Here is a 16,626-nt window from a genome sequence, read left to right on the forward strand (position 1 = left end):
AAAGAAATCCTGGTCTGCCCTCATCTGGCAGGGCCTGAATTCATTCCCTCCTGGTATTTCTAACAGAATGAATCTCTTTAATTTGAGAAGGGGGGGGGTGGTAATTTGGAAGGAACTGCTTAAAATGGCTTCCTTTATAAATTTAAATGTTTCTAATATGATAAAATACTTCTGGTTTTTTTTTTGGAAAAGGTGGAAGGATTTGTTTGCCCTTAATTTTTCTATATATTTCTTTTGTCTAGGCCTATATAGATGCCCAGAATCCTGGGATTCTGTGAATAACATTCTTTTAAAAAGTAAAAGTATTATAAAAGTAAAAGATATAAAAATCAACATTTAAAATGTTATGCAACATATATTTATGGATATAGCCAAATTTGGATAAACCCATGAAATATTTTTTACAGAAGACAATGCACTACTATGGTTCAATCTCCATAACTCGTAACAATGCAGTAGTATATATAATACAACAGGCTGAGTTATGTGCGAGTACGAGTAGAAATTACCTGAAGCCCACACTCTGAACCACTGCACAACAGTGCTTCCAGTGTACAGAGTGAAGGTTCTGGGTTTCTCCAGTTGTAAAATGTGAAGAAGATAGAGGTCTTTCTACAAACATCAGGGAAATTTTATCTGCTTCCTCCCTTTACCAAACTCCCATATCTTTTCTCCAACTACCTTGGTTTCTAGAAAGCAGATTTAAGGAAACGAAGTAGACAAACTGTAAAGATAAAATATGAGAACTGAAATAAAATCTGAAATCAGCTGAAAGAACTGGTGCTGTCTCCCTGAGTCATATTTTAAGTCACAAACCTGGTGGAACAAACCTAGGGCCTTTCTACGCCAATCCTTCCTGCTTCTTCAACTAGGGGTCTGTACAAAATAGCTTGTCCACTGACCTCCATAGCTTTCACTCCTGGCTCCTTGACTTTTTTTTTTTTTAAAGATTTAATTATTACCCCCCACCCTTCTTGTTTGTGCTGTCTGCTCTCTCTATCCATTTGCTGTGTGCTCTCTGTATCTACTTCTCTTGTCTTTAGGAGGCACCAGTAATCCAACCTGGGACCTCCCATGCAGGACAGAGGCTCTCAATCACTTGAGTTACCTCTGCTCCCTGCTTTATTGTATCACTCATTGTGTTTCCTCTTTGTGTCACCTTGTTGTGTTATCCTGTTGCATCAGCTCGCCAGGCCAGCCTGTTGTGCCAGCTAGCTGTCTTGCTCGTCTTCTCTAGGAGGCACCGGGAACCAAATCCAAGACCATGCATGTGGTAGGCAAGAGCTCAATCCTTGAGCTGCATCAACTTCCTACCTTGACTTTCATATAACAGCTTCCAGTTCTTTAAGTTTCACTTCACACAAACAGATAATGTGAATAATTCCTAAGCTAAACTAAGCAGACAAATTTCCAAATGCAAACTCAACAAATTGTGGGTTGATAGTTTCAGACAAACCCAGGCCGCTGCTGGACTATTTCAAAGATTTCTCTAAAAAGAGGGTCAGGGTCTCTTTTCTTCCAAATTATGAGGAGACAGCCTAGCTCTTCTGCACTGAGCACTTCAGGAGTTTCTCTCAAGATGCAAATGTACAGCCCATTTGAATCAGGCAGATACTCAGGATTCCAGTTATATTCATAGGGGACTCACACACTGATTCATTGAACAGATCTTTGTATCACTTTAGAACATAGAAAGGCCCATCCACTAAGATCACAATTATTTTTAAGACCCCAGAGTGCTACATGAAATGGCACATAGTAGGTACTCAGCTAATCCTCTAATGACCACTTGTTAAGTGCCAGATACTACAAATACAAAGATCAGTAGAGCATAAAGACCCTGTTCAAAGGACAACAAAGGGGAACCTGTAAATAAATTGTTATAATGTGAAAATTACAGTGTTAGAAGTACTGGCAAAGTATAGTAATAGCACAGAGAAATGAGAATCAAGGACAGTTTCATAGGAGGTATTCCTAAAGCAAACCTTGAAAAATTATTATTGGTAAAAACTTATGCATGGTTTAAGAACCTGAAATAAGAGAGTTAAGAACCTGAAATAAGAGAGAGGTGAGAATGAGTAAACTCTGGCCTGTCCTACAAAAGTCAAGCTTTTCCTGATGAATTCACTAAGAGTAGTTCTCAGGGAGCTGAAATATTAACATACTTTTCTTAGTACAGAACACATATATTTTAATCAGACAACTAAAAGTTATTAAACCTCCTATTAAGATTTTTTGACCAAGTCCGGATTTAATTCCTTAATCAGTGTCATAAGAGCCCACATTTTCTTATTTTCCTCAGGGATCTGAACAACTTAATTTAAGAGACACCAACAAGGATGGGCTCAGGTTCTATAATTATATGGTTTCTATCATCTCTGATGTCAATGTGAAGTACACACCCGCTGTGAGTCAGTAATCAAATTGCCCTCCTGTGCCCACATAGGACTTTCTCTCAATAAAATATCACTAGTTTAAAATTCCTTCCACTTCTTAGGCATGGAGCACTGGAGAAAATTCACTACTTCACATTTACTTGGAAGAGGTTACAAACTACTTATCTAAGTCAAGATGGTGTCTGAAAGCCAAAACAGCATTAAAAAAAAGTCAAGCAAAAGAAAAATCCTTTCCTTAGCACTAAAGAGTAAGCATTGTCACTGATTTGGGCTAAGACTTAACTAAGGCTGTAACACCCTGAAGAGTGGCAGCTTCAGAGGTCCAGGTCTTAACTTCTTGTTACTGCAAGGGGAGGTAGATGGTTTTCTATTTAGTCAGGGCACACAAATTCAACAGCAAATGATTTAAGAGAGACTGTTACTCTCATGAGACAGGATTCAAAAAAAAAAAAAGATTAGAGATACTATAGAACAAATGGAATGGGAAAAGAGATAGCTGTCATTAAAATAACTATGCCAGGTCAAATCCTCACTGCTTATCATTTCAACCACAGCCTCATCTGGTTAACTTTCTTAGGATTTCCCTGCTAGAATCAAACTGGCAAGCTGTCATTCAAAGGATTATTTTCATTGTTAAGAGTTACAATATTAAATCCTGGGCTGGAAAAAACACTGAGGTCATTCAAAATACCTTCCTGAATTCAAGATGACCACAACTTAAAACCATGCTTTAAAAAAAAAAAAAAAAAAAAAATATATATATATATATATATATATATATATAAAGAAATCATTAGTTTCTTAAAATTATACAGAGGAGGCATTTTAAATACCTAAATTAGCTGGTAATCTTTAGTGTTCAGTAATTCAGGAACTACTAATTTACTTCTAACCTGTCCTGCTGCTATAGTTTATTATTTATCATTTCTTGCTATCGTCAGTTATATATTCTACCTTCTATAAGTAGTTCATGTATTTCAAGATCTTTTCATCCCCAAAATAAAGAATATTTCCAATTTTTTAAGTTTTCAGTCACAAACTACTTGTTACTATTGTAGTTTTTTCTTTTAGAAAGTTAATTACTAACTTGAAATTAGACAAGTTCCAACAATAATCTCTTCTTTGCTGTGAAAAATGAGAAACCATCTTTCTTAATATGTGAACCCCAAAGAGAACATTGTTGAATGAGAAAGATTTTGTGAACAGGGCCTTTTAAATTCATCTCCCAATTTGTATCTTACAACTGAACAATGCCCAAGAGCCTCACCCAGCCCTTTACCAGGTGACTCCCCGCTTTCTCCTGAAGCGACAGATTCTTAACACTCACTTTGTGTCTGTCTTCTTGCTCAGTAATTCCACACAGCCTCAATACAGACTCCATCTGTCATCTAAGATCTTCAACCTACATATACACTCCCAAGAAATGTGCTTCAAATTCTGAGTCTTCTCCTGCCTTGACTAGTTTATCCATTTCTACAGAGCCAAGACACCTGTTAAGATCTTTATCTCCCAAGCCAACAAAGACTGTCAACAACTAATCGCTCCATCACCACAACCTCTATTGCCCTGTTTCAGCCATTCCTGAATTTTTATCTGCTATTAGGATCTCTTACCTATTACCAATTAGGAAGTTTAACAACAGATTATCATAAAATAACAGAATTCCAATGAGCCCTAAAGGAGAGAATTCATATGGACTGCAATAATTTGTATAAGAGACCTTAGAGGGCCGTTTTCATTTTACTATTTTTTAATCCAGGAGTAGTTCAAATGAACGTGTATTTATTGCTCAAGCAGCAACTTGCCCCATTATAATGGACATCCACCCATCTGTCCTTGTCATTTAGTTAACCTGATGCTTCTCATACATAAGTTTAACACATTATACTAAACCCTTCAAGTGACTGTTTATATCCTAAAGACAAATCTTCAATGCTCTCACCCGGCCCCACACCACCCACACTTTTCCTTACTAATCTTAGAACTGTACCTGACTACATAACTGCTAAGAAGAACTGGAATTGACAAATTACAACTGACAAGTTTCTGCACCTTCTCCAGATACAAAAAAAAAAAAAAAAATGTGTAGAAAAGCAAAAGACAAGTAGAAGGCAACAACTATAATCCATTTCAGGCTTCTAAAAACTAAATGGCAGCCCTGCCCCCATGGCTTCTTAGTCACAGGGCATCCAGCAGCTCCTGCAGGCAGAGAAGTGCGCTGGTCCGAGGCTGGCAAGGTAAAGAACAGAGAGCAGGCCAAAGCAGCAGCTCATGCTGAAATTGAACAGTACCGCCTGCAGAGGGAGAAGGAGTTCAAGGCCAAGGAAGGTACAGCTCTGGGATCCCAAGGCAGTTGCAGCACTCAAGTGGAGAAGGAGACCCAGGAGAAGATGACCATCCTCCAGAACTACTTCCAGCAGAATAGGGATGAAGTTCTGGATAACCTTTTGGCCTTTGTCTATGACATCCGACCAGAAATCCATGAAAATTACCGCATAAATGGATAGGGGAGAAAGAGTGCTTGTTCCATGGATGGGCATTTTAGATGCCTTCACATGGAATATGAAGCTTTAGCAAAGCTAGAGTTATATTTTTGGGGAAAGGCATTAACATATTTCTGTATATTATGTAGTAGGTCCTTTCACTTTTTGGAGAGTAGCAAACCTAGCTTCTTTGTACAGACTTAGAGCTTATCCAAAGAATTTCATCTTTTTACCTCCTGTATATTATAAATTTAATGGGTACATGTTATCTGTTTTCCTTTGCCATTTAGCTCAAACTACATATGTGGCAATACTGACGTTTTCTTTCTTAGATCTAGTACTAAAAACCACTATTTAAAGAAAGAAAGGGGTTAAATATTTTATTTCCCTAAGGCTTTCTTAAAGGCTTTATCTATGAAAAAGTAGTAAATAGTCATTTGTAACGTGTGTGAAGCAACAGCCAACCTCAGAGTAATCTTTTCTGGCTAAGAGTTAGAATGAATTACTATAATAACTGAGCTGCTTTTAGTTTCTTTTAATAAAAATTACTAGATAGAATTCAAGAACTTATTATATGTTATTGCTTAATGTACTGGTAATCATTTAAAAGTAAAGATTCTTTGTCATGCAAAAAAAAAACCAAAAACTAAATGGCAATCCCACTTCTAGTACTGCCATCATATGAAGGTAGAAATCAGAAATGTTCAATGATACACCATAACAGATACTTTTCTTTTAAAGACTTATTTTTTTATCCCCGCCCCCCCCACACACACACACCTAGTTGTTTGCATTCACTGTGTCTGTTCGTTGTGTGCTTGTCTTCCTTTTAGGTGGCACCGGGAACTGAACTGGGACCTCCTATGTGTGAGGGAGGTGCCTAACCACTTGAGCCACCTCCACTCCCTGTTTTGTTGGGTCTCTCATTATGTTTTCCCCCTTGTATCTATTGTTGTATCAGCTCGCTGTGCTGCCCATCACATCAGTTCATTGTCTTGCTCGTCTTCTTTAGGAAGCACCAGGAACCAAATCCAGGACCTCCTGTGTGTAGGCAGGAGCTCAATCATTTGAGCCGCATTCGCTTCCCACAAATACTCTATCACTGAAAATAACTAAAATTTTAAAAAGTAAAATCAACTATATATGCTTATGATTTTTTAAAAGGATAGAATAACCAGCAAAATGATAATACCATATTTCAAGTGTAAGATGTTACTGATTTTAAGACTCAACATTACTTTATACTCTTGTAAGAAAAAATATAGCCTGTTAAACTCTAATTTACTAAGGATTAGTAGATGTAGCCCACTTTAAAAGTGTTAAAATGTAGATCTTAGAATCTATAAGATACAGTAGTGATATAATTACAGCCGATTTATAATCATTTGTGGGCACATGAACATACAATAAAAGATTTGGTTAAAGAGGGTACATAAAGGAGAAATTCACTGAAGTTCATCATGGATAGAAATTTTGTCAAATAAGACTTCTTTTTTCTACTGGGGTCATTATATTTTCCATTCAAGATTATCCAATAATTTGATGAAAAAAGAATTATGAGAAAATTCTAATACATTTTCCACCATACTCTCTGGTTATTCTTTTAATGACTCAAACCATAGTAGAGGAATTCTAACATCATTACATCTACCTTCATGCTGCTGTACTGGAAGAATTTTGTCCATTACTTAATTTTGCCTCAACTGCTGCTTTCAATGGCCTAATATTTCTCGAACCAGAAAGGTTTTCTCTTCTATTGACCTTCATTCCCTCAGCCCCATGAGACCGCTCCTCTACTCACCCACCTGGGGGAAATCTGTTCATGTTTCAAAGTTCAACCTCAAAATTACTCTTCTCCTCCACATATTAAGACATTTCTGACATCTTCCCTCTGTGCCCCTCAAAATTACCAGTATCTCCACTGAAATACTTACCAAACCCTGTATATAAGCAACATTTGTACTTGATTGTTTGTGTCTCTATCTACTACCACTAATATGTAACCCATAAAACCTACAAAAAGAATGGCCTTGTCTCCCTGCCATTTGGCATTCCCAATTCCTACAATGGTGGTTAAACCAAAGCATTTGCTAGAAAAGTTTGATGAAAACAAATTATGAACATAAGAATATGACCCACAAGGTGACTATTGTAGACTTACAGACACATCTTGAATGCAGTTAAATATTTTGCAAAGGAGAGTATGAAGGTCTTTGAAAATATGAATCAAAAGTCCCCTGCTTCAAAATCTGTAATTATTTTTCTTAATCAAATTTTTAAAGCAAAAACATATTCAAGACTCAGTTAAAGGTATGATTTTACACATAAAATACTTTTTGTATTTAAATTTCTTTAATTGGTTAAATTCCCTTGGGGAACCTGAAATCACACATGCACACATTAGTTTTCATACTCATGGAATCCTTAACAATATATATTATTTAAGTAATTCATTTACTGTGATATATCTCTACTTGTTTGTTTTTCATATGCTCCAAACACAGAAAGCCATGAAATGCAATGAAGAATATAGTACAAAAAACTAAGCCTAGACGTTTGAATCTTTAATCACGTAAAAAGAGGGGCAACAACCAGCAAGATGGCAATGGAGTAAGGAGCTCCTAGAGTCAGCTCCTACTACAGAGCAGTTGGTAAATACCCAGAACTATTTGGAGTTATCTAAGGCACCTCTTTGGGGACTTCAGGAGGCCAGAAGAGCATCATGCCACATCCTTGAAGGAATGGGAGGAGGAGACTGCCCATGTGCAGAGAAGACTCCTAAGTAGAGCGCTCCATGCCATGGAAGCCAGCACCCATCCTCCACTGGAGGCACAAGCCACCTTGGGAGCTGTTCTGCGGCTGGAATTGAAAGCTCCACTTCCCAAAAACAGGAGAGGAAGAGATGGTTGGGCACCAACTTCAGCTACTAATGATTAAATTCAGCGGGCTAAAGTATAATCCTAAGAATAGCTAAAGTTTGCGCCTGGCCAAATCAGAAAGAAGCCAGTAGCCACCATCTTAACACTGTGCCTGACACAAGGGGAAGCAGAGTACACTGAAAATCACAGTGCTGGTGGGGACTAGCTTATTTCCATCCAGGACAGATTGCAGCTCTAGTATAAGTCTCAACCATACCTCCGGCAGGGAGGAAGCTGGGGGGGTCCTGCGCCAGGCTCTCCGAGAAACTATCAGCCAAGCCGCAGAGACTGGTGATTATCCTACTCTGGCAGCATGAGCCACCCCAGGAGCTATTCCCTGGCTGGAATTAGAGGCTCCATTTCCCAAAAACAGGGGAGGAGGAGACAGTTGGCTGCCAATTTCGGCTACTGATTGGTGATCTTGGCTGGCTAAGGTATAACACTGGGAACATCTGGGGTGTGAATCTGCCCAAGTCAGAAAGAGCCCCCCAGCCTGAGGGGAAGCCAGGACCAAAACTCACAGTGATGGTAGGAGCCGATTTCTTTCACCTAGATCAGTCTGCAGCTCTAGACTAGGCTTCAGCCCAACCTCTGGCAGGGAGGAGGCTGGCAGACCCTCCACCAGCTTATACAGGTAACTGCAGATACCTATGTCTGGCACAGATTGAATAATTGTAAGTCTACTGGGGCAAATGCAGTCATTTTGGACCCACACTGCATAGATTGCTGTCCACACCTGTAGCTCCATTCCCTCCCAGGCAGGGGAGAAAGGAGCGTGAAGCTTCATCAGTCACTCTGGGCAACTACATTCTAGGACTTCAGGACTTGAATTATTCCACAGAGCTGGGACTCCGTCCCTACCCCTGGCAAAGGAGAAAGTTGGAAGAAGCTTCACTGGTTCCTGGGGCAATGAGGGCAGCTTGAGCCTGCACAGCTTATAGCACCACCTACATCCTTGGCTTCTATTGCATAACCAGCTAGGGAGAAAGGGCAGGAAGCCCTAAACTAAACAGAAAAACTGCACCCAGAATAAACACATTAGTAAGCTGGATGTCAAGACACCAACAAAAAATTACAATCCACACCAAAAAAACAGGAAGATATGGCCAAGTTCAAGGAACAAGATAAGCCTCCAGATGACATAAAGGAGTTGAGACAACTAATCACAGATGTTCAAACAAATATCCTTAATAAATTCAATGAGATGGCTAAAGAGATTAAGGATATTAAGAAGACCCTGGATAAGCACAAAGAAGAATTTGAAAGCATACATAGAAAATAGCAGATCTTATGCGAATGAAAGGTACAATACATGAAATTTAAAATACACTGGATTTGAGAAGGAAGAAGAAAGGATTTGTGAGCTTGTAGAAATGGCCTCTGAAAGTGAACATACAGAAGAATAGATGAAGAATGGAAAAAATTGAACAAGTTCTCAGGGAAATAAATTACAGCCACAGGTGTGCACACATACATGTCATGGGTGTCCCAGAAGGAGAAGAGAAGGGAAAAGGGGCAGAAGGAATATCTGAAGAAATAATGGTAGAAAATTTCCCAACCCTACTGAAGGACATAGATATCCATGTCCAAGAAGAACAACGTACTTGCATCTGAAAAAGACCAACTCCAAGACACATATTCATCAGAATGTCAAATGCCAAGGACAAAGAATTCTGAGAGCAACAAGAGAAGAGCAATGCATAACATATGAGGGATACCCAATAAGATTAAGTGCTGATCTCGCAGCAGAAACCATGGAGGCAAGAAGACAGTGGTCTGATATATTTAAGATACTACAAGAGAAAAACTTCTAGTAAAGAATCTTATATCCAGCAAGACTGTCTTTCAAAAATGAGGGCACAGATAAACAGATAAACAGAAACTGAGAGAATTTCTAAGCAAGAGACCAGATTTTCAGGAAATACTAAAGGGTGTGCTAGAGCCTGAAAAGAAAAGACAGGAGAAAGAGGTCTGGAAGAGAGTCTAGAAATGAAGATTATATCCATAAAAGTAACTGAAAGAGTCAAAAGAGTGGTGAAAATAAAATATGACAGATAAAACTCAGATAGTCAGGAATAAACTTAACAAACGATGTAAAGCACTTGTATTCAAAAAACTGCAACTTGCTGTTAAAAGAAATTTAAAAAGTCCTAAATAACTGGAAGAACATTCCATGCTCATGGGTTGGAAGACTAAATATAATTAAGGTGTCAATTCTACTCAAATTGATATACAGATTCCATGCAATCCTGATAAAAATTCCACCAGCATTTTTTTTAAAATTGAAAACACGATCACCAAATTTATTTGGAAGGATAAGGGTCCTGAATAGACAGAAGCATCCTGAAAAGGAAAAGTGAACCCTCATCTCCAGACTTTAAATTGTATTACTGGGAAGCAGACTTGGTTCAACAGATAGAGCATCCGCCTACCACATGGGAGGCCCAGGATTCAAACCCAGGGCCTCCTGACTTATGTGGTAAGCTGGCCCACGCACAGTGCGGATGTGTGCAAGGAGTGCCATGCCATACAGGGGACTCCCCCGTGTAGGGGAGCCCCACACACAAGGAATGCACCCCATAAGGAGAGCCGCCCTGCACACACGGAGAGCTGACACAACAAAAAGAGACAAGATTCCTGGTGCTGCTGACAAGAATACAAGTGGTCAGGAGAACACAGTGAATGGACACAGAGAGCAGACAACTGGGACAGAGGGAGGGGAAGAAATAAATTTAAAAATAAATATTTTTTTAAAAATAAATAAATCATATTACCTAGCTATAGTGGTAAAAACAGCATGATATTGGCATAAAGACAGACACATAGACCAATGAACCAAACTGATTGTTCAGGAACAGACCCTCACATGCATGGTCAAATGATTTTTGACTAGCCTGTCAAACCCACACGGCTCCAGAAGAACTATCCATTCAACAAATGGTGCTGAAAGAACTGGATATCCATAGCAGACAGAAGGAAAGAGGGACTCTAACCAACACCTTATCCAAAAATTAACTCAAAATGGATGAAAAACCTCAAAATAAAAGCAAGAACCATAAAACTTCTAGAAGAAATTGTAGGAAAATATCTTCAAGCCCTGGTGGTAGGTGGTGGATTCTTTAAGGGGATGGAGGAGGACTGAGATGGACTACTGATGTTTAATGTATGTAGAAGTTTTAATTAGCTTTACTAAAAATCTAAAAATAAGGAAATGTATAGAGTAGATAGTAACAAATAGTGATTAACAGCTATTTTATAAATAGGGATGTGGCTGCAAATGGTAGTGCAGGGATATAAATGTCAAATGACAGAATGCTAGATAATAATCTAGAAACTGAATAGCACAGTACACCAAGAGGTGGATGAGAATTGCCATTGATGGTACAGATGCAAGAGTGTCCTTTGTGAGCTAGAGCAAATGTACATCACTACTGCAGGGTGGTGGCAAATTGGAGAAGCATGGGAAAACTACAACTGGAGTGCCCTATGGACTGTGATTAGCAGTAATAATATTCTTGCATCTATGCCAAAGATGTACTGTGTTGATAATGGTGCAGTAAGGAAAACGTGAGCCAAATGTACACTTGGACATGGTAACAATCAGATATTATCTAATCTGTAATAAATATTCCACCACCATGTGATGTGTTGATAGAGGGCTGTTGTTTGGGAATTCTGCACATGTGCATAACTGTTTTATAAGTTTACAATTTCTGTCATAAAAACATATTTTAAAAATAATAATAGGGTGGGTTAGGGGAAAAACAAAATCTTACTACTAATAATAGTCCTTATCTTACATTAGGTGTGACAATATTCTTTCATAATTTGTAACAAATGTCTTATGACAATGCAAGGTGTTGGTGGAGGATTTATGTATGGGACCTCTGTAAGATGTTATGCATGCTTGCTTTGTAAGTTCACTACTTTTCCTATACAGTTAATTGTTTATGTATGTTCATATATAAATGATATAACAATAATAATAATAGGGTGGGTGTGTTGGGGGAAAAATACTTTGGTTAGTAGTAATATTTTGACAATGCTCTTTAATCAGTAGTTAAAAAGGTTTAACAACAATGCAAGGTATTGGTGGTAGAGTGGGTTATGAGGGTCCTGTATGATGTTATATATGTTTGTTTTGTAAGTTCACAACTATTACTACACATTTAATGTTTATGTATGTTTATGTATGAATGACATACTTCAATAAATTTTAAAAAGAGGTGCAAAATATATCACTAAGCACAAAAATAATAAGTTACTCTACTTTTCTGCTTTAAATTGCCCCATTTTTTAAAAAGAATTAAACTGTGATTAAATACACAAAAAAGATCACAAGTCTACAAAACAAAGTTTACAGTGATTTCTCCCAGGAAAGATTAGGGAATAAATAGGGTGTTTTACAGTGTTTAACGATAAGTCAGCGCCATTAATTTTAATAGGGGGAAGTGGATTTGGCTCAAATGACAGAACATCAGCCTACCACATGGGAGGTCCAGGATTCAAACCCAGGGCCTCCTGGCTCGTGTGGTGAGATGGCCCACACACAGTGCTGATGCACACAAGGAGTGCCCCACCACGCAGGGGTGTCCCCCATGTAGGGGAGCCCCATGTGCAAGGAGTGCGCCCATAAGGAGAGCCGCCACGTGTGAAAAAAGCACAGCCTGCCCAGGAGTGGTGCCACACACATGAAGAGCTGACAAAGCAAGATGACACAACAAAAAGAGATACAGGTTCCTGGTGCCACTGACAAAAACGCAATCGGACACAGAACACACAGCAAATGGACACAGAGAGCAGACAACCCCGGGGGGAAGCGGGGGGGGGGGGGGGCGGGGGGGGCGGGAATAAATCTTTAAAAAAAATTTTTAATCGGGTTGGGCAAAAAGACTTCATTCAGTCTAAAACTTAGGTTATATATGAACAGCACTTTCTGATCAATTATCCAGTCATGGGAAAATCATAAGAATGAATATCTGTCCACAGATGCACAAACCATATTACTTTGAGCCATAAAATAACACTCCCCTTACATGCAAGTTATAGTCAAGTCATACATTTCCTGAAATGCATCTTTGTTGTCAGTTATATTCAAGTGCTGAGTTCTGGCTTTTTTGCACTTGCAAAAATAGTATCAGGAATGATCATTCATACCACCATAATTCAAAATTGTTTTGTAAGTTCTAGTGAATAGAATGAAAAAAAATAAAAGGCATATTTACTTGTGTTAGATTACCATCTATCCAGAAAATTCAAGAAAATCCACAGAAAAGGTATTTAGAACCAGAAAGTTTCCAAAAATAAGTTAATACATAAATACATATAGCTTTCCTATATGGCAGCAATAACTACTTTCTGGAATAACTGCTTCCAAAATATAATGGAACAAAGAACCCCATTTATAAAAGCAACTACTGTTCTATGAACTCAAGAAACCCCAAAGTATTACCTATAAAGAAAGCTATATAACTTGGCAGAAAGATATAAACTAAGACTTGAATAAATTAAAAGATATAATATATCCTATATTGAAAAGATGCAATATTACAAAAAGGTTAACTTCCATAAATTAATCTATACATTTAACACAAATCTAACAAAACTCTTATCCTTCTATAGGCCAACATTAACATAAAGTGGTCTTGATAATTAGAGAAAATTAGGAAAGCACCCTAACTGGCATCCCTCCAAAGAAAATATCAACAAGCAAATATATAAAAAAATATTCAATCTCAATGGTATCAAAAACTGCAAAAGACCATTTTGCCAACACATGGACAAAATTTAAATAAGATTCCAGGATTAGCAAGATTGTTCGGAAGAGATCAGTCTCCTATGATGCAAATCAGTACTACCTTTCTGGAAGACACATAGCACCATATATTTCTATTTATCCTTCAAGGGCCAGCTCATGGTTTACCTCTAGGAATTTTAAACTGTCAGGCAGGGTTTGTTGTCTCTCAAACCCTGCTCCAACAACACTGCCTCTTTACTGCTCAGAACTTCATAGATTGCTCAGTATTTCAGTGAATGTCTAAGAACTTCCATTGCCTTGTTTATTGCCCAAACACAAGAGACATAAGTTCACTGGCTTTGTAGTTGCATATTTTCATTCTTAGTAAATTATAATCTAGAGGAATATGGGAGTAAATAAAACCCCACTTAACTACCCATGGCATTTTTTAAACAATAACAAAACTCCACCTCCTTTACAGAAATGTCATAGAAATATATTCATGATTATTGACTGTTATGGTCAAGGTAATTAAAGTTATTTCATTAGATTATAATAAAACAAATTATTTAAATATATTCACTTGTGTTTATAACCTAAAATTACAGCAGGAAGGACATTAACTAAAAAAGGTTCTGATGCTGGTAATAAAAGTTTCAAGGCAGAAACTAGTTACTACTAAAAGTTTCCTCACCTCATCTTTCACTGTTCTCCTGGTCTACTAGGTGCAAGAAAGAGCACAGGGCAAAAGTGCTTCTTGCAAAGTCATGGTCTCTGTTTCCCTTTAATTCTGGCTATCCAAGGCTAAAATCTTGCTGCTCTCTAGCAAAATCATAGGACCTTTATTAACTGGGATGAAAGTCTATTTAGGCCCAACATATCCCTCAAATGTTCACAAAATAAATGAATGAAGGCAACTAAAAACTTGCTCTCAAAGACCCTTATAGTCACTCCTGAGAAGACAACCTAACCTGTTTTCAATGCCAGCCATTCTTCCCCATGCGCGGAAAAAGAAAACAGAAAATTGTTCTTCATGAACTCTCTAGTTTTATATCCTCTAATCAGTACTATTCAGGAAAGCTCTTACTGCCCTACAATGAGAAAGATGATCATCCCCCCCTGCTCCATTCTAGGTAAACAATCTGTATCAATAGTTTAGTTACTATGCAAAGTAACCATAATTCAAATACACTATTTATGAATAATTTGCTCTTATCAAACTAATTTCAGAGCAATCATGTGGCATATAAGTGTCATCTTTATCAAAAAATGAAGGCATTATCAGTCTAAGGGAAAAACAGAATTATTACCATGGAATTCTAGTATGGGAAATAAAATGACCTAAAGAAAAGCCAAAAAAAAAAACTGAGAGAGATGAGTATCAGTAAACACCATTTCTCAAAGTTCAAAGCTGCTTTTTTTATTCAATGGCATAGCACTATATTTTAAAGACATGTTATATTCATCTATTTCTAGTCTTTAAATCCTGCAGATAAAGTTAATCAAAGTACACCAGGCAGATAGAGGTTACCTTTTAAAAGAAATTTTATAGGCAAGTTTTATTATCAAATGTAACAATTTTACAAACATTCAACAGTATTGTAGAAAGTAGTCTAGATAGATTAAAGTCTTTCAAAGTTTTTGGAAGACAGAATCTTTTTTTTAGGATTTTATTTATTTATTTACCACACCACCTCATTGTTTGTGTTCCCTGTCTGCTCTCTGTGTCTGTTTGTTGTGTGCTCATCCTCTTTTTAGGAGGCAGTGGGAACTGAACCCAGGACCTCCCATGTGGGAGGAAGATGCCCAATGGCTTGAGCCACGTTCACTCCCTAGACAGAATCTTAGGGCATAAAGTATAAAGATTTTTTTTTTCTGGTCTTAAGTGCTAATTACCACCAATTTCCACACAACCGTCTTTTGCTTTGTTTTGTTTTACTACTGCAGTTTAAGAGCCATTACTGGTCAGCTGAAGAGGGAAAAGTTTGGTTCTCCATTCAAGGTAAGGTGTTCATAAAAGTAATGCAAAGTAAATGATATTAGTAGCCACATAAATCTTCATGGCACTGCACCCAAGGACAGGACAACAGAGCAATTTAAAGAAATATATGCATTTAGTTAATTAACTCCTATTTTCCTGCTTTGGAGTTACATGAGGCAGCAGTACTAGCTAGTGTCTAATATTGTACTTTTGTAGCAGAAACACAGGTAAACTCATAGTACTAACAGCATTGTACCTGCTCATAAACTGCAACAGTGCTTACCTCTCAGCCCAGCGCACTGACTATATAGTCCTGTGCTTTTCAAAGTTTTAATTGACAGTTAAGGTATTAGAGAAAAAGCAACAAGGCTCTCTTAATTATATTGCTCTCTAGAATACAATTTTCAAATATTCTCATTTCTATGACAATTAAAACTATGTAATTTCTCTTAAAGTCCAAACCATCAGTAATGAAAAAGTACAATATAAAATAATACACATGATGTTACAGTTATATTTCAATCTAGAAATTACTAATTATATGTAGCTGCTTCATTTTTTATTTTGCATTTTGGCCCCTAGTTCATTCTTATTTACAACTGGTACCTGCTAAAAAAGAAATTCAATTTTTTAACTATGTATGCTTTGTTTAGGGTATGCCATTTCTTCTAATTTATCCTTAGGTGTTTTAAAAATCATTCTAATTGGCTTTTAACTATTAGACATCATGATGGGTGAGAGACTGGAAAGTACTGAAGTTTTATTTCGTTCTTTTTCTTAAGTTCGTGATTTAAGTATTCCAAGGCCTTATTCTTGAATTATTTACTTAGCAATAGGGCATGATTGGACAGAAGACACGGAGAGTTAAAAAGTGGGAATACACAAAAAGAAAGCTTCCATAACAGAGTTCATGGTGGATATGGTCAGCTCTAGTGGAATTTCTCCCCAAGACCTAAATAGGGCACCTATGGGCCATTTATGAGGCCTATTTCAAATTCACATTTTATTTTATTTTTTAAGATTTATTTTTTATTTATTCCCCCTCTCCCCCCACATTGTCTGCTCTCTGCGTGTTCTTCTGTGACCGCTTCTATCCTTATCAGCGGCATGG

At 37.5% G+C, this 16,626-nt stretch overlaps 1 protein-coding gene across 2 annotated transcripts in view; it reads right to left on the reverse strand.

Moving 5' to 3' along the window:
* MLLT3 (MLLT3 super elongation complex subunit) overlaps positions 1-16,626 on the reverse strand; it is a 303,624-nt gene that overhangs the window by 147,341 nt on the left and 139,657 nt on the right. The window lies entirely within an intron of this gene.

This window comes from Dasypus novemcinctus, chromosome 8, assembly GCF_030445035.2.
Source record: "Dasypus novemcinctus isolate mDasNov1 chromosome 8, mDasNov1.1.hap2, whole genome shotgun sequence".
Classification (NCBI taxonomy): domain Eukaryota; kingdom Metazoa; phylum Chordata; class Mammalia; order Cingulata; family Dasypodidae; genus Dasypus; species Dasypus novemcinctus.